We start from the raw sequence: 4,607 nt of genomic DNA, 5'->3' as shown, positions 1-4,607 counted from the left end.
GGCTGGTTCCCTTCCACTTTCAGCCCACGGGGCCCTCCGGGATAGGTGGCCCCACCCGGTGGACCCCCGGGACCCTTCCGGTGGTCCCGGCACAATACCGGTAACCCCCGAAACTTTCCCGGTGGCCGAAACTGGACTTCCTATATATAATTCTTCACCTCCGACCATTCCGGAACCTCTCGTGACGTCCGGGATCTCATCCGGGACTCCGAACAACTTTCGGGTTTCCGCATACATATATCTCTACAATCCTAGCGTCACCGAACCTTAAGTGTGTAGACCCTACGGGTTCGGGAGACATGCAGACATGACCGAGACGCCTCTCCGGTCAATAACCAACAGCGGGATCTGGATACCCATGTTGGCTCCCACATGTTCCACGATGATCTCATCGGATGAACCACGGTGTCGAGGATTCAATCAATCCGTATGCACTTCCCTTTGTCAATCGGTATGTTACTTGCCCGAGATTCGATCGTCGGTATCCCAATACCTTGTTCAATCTCGTTACCGGCAAGTCTCTTTACTCGTACCGCAATGGATGATCCCGTGACTAACGCCTTAGTCACATTGAGCTCATTATGATGATGCATTACCGAGTGGGCCCAGAGATACCTCTCCGTCACACGGAGTGACAAATCCCAGTCTCGATCCGTGCCAACCCAACAGACACTTTCGGAGATACCCGTAATGCATGTTTATAGTCACCCAGTTACGTTGTGACGTTTGGCACACCCAAAGCACTCCTACGGTATCCGGGAGTTGCACGATCTCATGGTCTAAGGAAAAGATACTTGACATTGGAAAAGCTCTAGCAAATGAAACTACACGATCTTTTATGCTATGCTTAGGATTGGGTCTTGTCCATCACATCATTCTCCTAATGATGTGATCCCGTTATCAATGACATCCAATGTCCATAGTCAGGAAACCATGACTATCTGTTGATCAACGAGCTAGTCAACTAGAGGCTTACTAGGGACACGTTGTGGTCTATGTATTCACACATGTATTACGATTTCCGGACAATACAATTATAGCATGAATAATAGACTATTATCATGAACAAAGAAATATAATAATAACCATTTATTATTGCCTCTAGGGCATATTTCCAATAGTCTCCCACTTGCACTAGAGTCAATAATCTAGTTACATTGTGATGAATCGAACACCCATTGCGTCCTGGTGTTGATCATGTTTTGCCCTAGGGAGAGGTTTAGTCAACGGATCTGGTACATTCAGGTCCGTGTGTACTTTACAAATATCTATGTCTCCATTTTGAACACTTCCACGAATGGAGTTGAAGCGACGCTTGATATGCCTGGTCTTCCTGTGAAACCTGGGCTCCTTTGCAAGGGCAATAGCTCCAGTGTTGTCACAGAAGAGAGTAATCGGGCCCGACGCATTGGGAATCACCCCTAGGTCGGTAATGAACTCCTTCATCCAGACTGCTTCTTGTGCTGCCTCCGAGGCTGCCATGTACTCCGCTTCACATGTAGATCCTGCCACGACGCTTTGCTTGCAACTGCACCAGCTTACTGCTCCTCCATTCAAAATATACACGTATCCGGTTTGTGACTTCGAGTCATCCAGATCTGTGTCGAAGCTAGCGTCGACGTAACCCTTTATGACAAGCTCTTCGTCACCTCCATAAACGAGAAACATATCCTTAGTCCTCTTCAGGTACTTCAGGATATTCTTGACCGCTGTCCAGTGTTCCTTGCCGGGATTACTTTGGTACCTTCCTACCAAACTTACGGCAAGGTTTACATCAGGTCTGGTACACAGCATGGCATACATAATAGACCCTATGGCCGAGGCATAGGGGATGACACTCATCTCTTCTATATCTTCTGTCGTGGTCGGGCATTGAGCCATGCTCAACTGCACACCATGCAATATAGGCAAGAACCCCTTCTTGGACTGATCCATATTGAACTTCTTCAATATCTTGTCAAGGTATGTACTCTGTGAAAGACAAATGAGGCGTCTTGATCTATCTCTATAGATCTTGATGCCTAATATATAAGCAGCTTCTCCAAGGTCCTTCATTGAAAAACACTTATTCAAATAGGCCTTTATACTCTCCAAGAATTCTATATCATTTCCCATCAATAGTATGTCATCCACATATAATATGAGAAATGCTACAGAGCTCCCACTCACTTTCTTGTAAACACAGGCTTCTCCATAAGTCTGTGTGAACCCAAACGCTTTGATCATCTCATCAAAGCGAATGTTCCAACTCCGAGATGCTTGCACCAGCCCATAGATTGAGCGTTGGAGCTTGCATACTTTGTTAGCATTCTTAGGATCGACAAAACCTTCCGGCTGCATCATATACAACTCTTCCTTAAGGAAGCCGTTAAGGAATGCCGTCTTGACGTCCATCTGCCATATCTCATAATCATAGTATGCGGCAATTGCTAACATGATTCGGACGGACTTCAGCTTCGCTACGGGTGAGAAAGTCTCATCGTAGTCAACCCCTTGAACTTGTTGATAACCCTTAGCGACAAGTCGAGCTTTGTAGATGGTCACATTACCATCTGCGTCCGTCTTCTTCTTCCATTTGTTTTCTATGGCTCGCCGCTCATCGGGCAAGTCAGTCAAAGTCCATACTTTGTTTTCATACATGGATTCTATCTCGGATTTCATGGCTTCTAGCCATTTATCGGAATCTGGGCCCGCCATCGCTTCTTCATAGTTCGAAGGTTCACCGTTGTCTAACAACATGATTTCCAGGACAGGGTTGCCGTACCACTCTGGTGCGGAACGTGTCCTTGTGGACCTACGAAGTTCAGTAACTTGATCCGAAGTTTCATGATCATCATCATTAACTTCTTCCCCAGTCGGTGTAGGCACCACAGGAACATTTTCCCGCGCTGCGGTACTTTTCGGTTCGGAAGGGGTGACTATCACCTCATCAAGTTCCACTTTCCTCCCACTCAATTCTTTCGAGAGAAACTCCTTCTCCAGAAAGGACCCGTTCTTGGCAACGAAGATCTTGCCTTCGGATCTGAGGTAGAAGGTATACCCAATAGTTTCCTTAGGGTATCCTATGAAGACGCATTTTTCCGATTTGGGTTCGAGCTTTTCAGGTTGAAGTTTCTTGACATAAGCATCGCATCCCCAAACTTTTAGAAACGACAACTTAGGTTTCTTCCCAAACCATAATTCATACTGTGTCGTCTCAACGGATTTCGACGGAGCCCTATTTAAAGTGAATGCGGCAGTCTCTAAAGCATAACCCCAAAATGAGAGCGGTATATCGGTAAGAGACATCATAGATCGCACCATATCCAATAGAGTGCGATTACGACGTTCAGACACACCATTTCTCTGAGGTGTTCCAGGCGGCGTGAGTTGTGAAACTATTCCACATTTCCTTAAGTGTGCACCAAACTCGTGACTTAAATATTCTCCACCACGATCTGATCGTAGGAATTTTATTCTCCTGTCACGTTGATTCTCAACCTCACTCTGAAATTCCTTGAACTTTTCAAAGGTTTCAGACTTGTGTTTCATTAGGTAGACATACCCATATCTACTTAAATCATCAGTGAGAGTGAGAACATAACGATATTCTCCGCGAGCCTCAACACTCATTGGATCACACACATCGGTATGTATGATTTCCAATAAGTTGGTTGCTCGCTCCATTGTTCCGGAGAACGGAGTCTTGGTCATCTTACCCATGAGGCATGGTTCACACGTGTCAAATGATTCATAATCAAGAGACTCCAAAAGTCCATCTGCATGGAGCTTCTTCATGCGCTTGACACCAATGTGACCAAGGCGGCAGTGCCACAAGTATGTGGGACTATCGTTATCAACTTTACATCTTCTGGTATTCACACTATGAACATGTGTAACATCACGTTCGAGATTCATCAAAAATAAACCATTGACCAGCGGGGCATGACCATAAAACATATCTCTCAAATAAATAGAACAACCATTATTCTCAGATTTAAATGAGTAGCCATCTCGAATTAAACGAGATCCAGATACAATGTTCATGCTTAACGCTGGCACTAAATAACAATTATTGAGGTTTAAAACTAATCCCGTGGGTAGATGCAGAGGTAGCGTGCCAACGGCGATCACATCGACCTTGGAACCATTCCCGACGCGCATCGTCACCTCGTCCTTTGCCAGTCTCCGTTTATTCCGTAGTTCCTGCTTTGAGTTACAAATATGAGCAACCGCACCGGTATCAAATACCCAGGAGCTACTACGAGTACTGGTAAGGTACACATCAATTACTTGTATATCACATATACCTTGGGTATTGCCGGCCTTCTTCTTGTCCGCTAAATATTTGGGGCAGTTCCGCTTCTAGTGACCACTTCCCTTGCAATAAAAGCACTCAGTCTCGGGCTTGGGTCCATTCTTTGACTTCTTCCCGGTAACTGGCTTACCGGGCGCGGCAACTCCCTTGCCGTCCTTCTTGAAGTTCTTCTTACCCTTGCCCTTCTTGAACTTAGTGGTTTTATTCACCATCAACACTTGATGTTCTTTTCTGATCTCTACCTCAGCTGATTTCAGCATTGAATATACCTCAGGAATGGTCTTTTCCATCCCCTGCATATTGAAGTTCA

This window comes from Triticum aestivum, chromosome 5D, assembly GCF_018294505.1.
Source record: "Triticum aestivum cultivar Chinese Spring chromosome 5D, IWGSC CS RefSeq v2.1, whole genome shotgun sequence".
Classification (NCBI taxonomy): domain Eukaryota; kingdom Viridiplantae; phylum Streptophyta; class Magnoliopsida; order Poales; family Poaceae; genus Triticum; species Triticum aestivum.
This window is presented reverse-complemented; position numbering follows the sequence as displayed.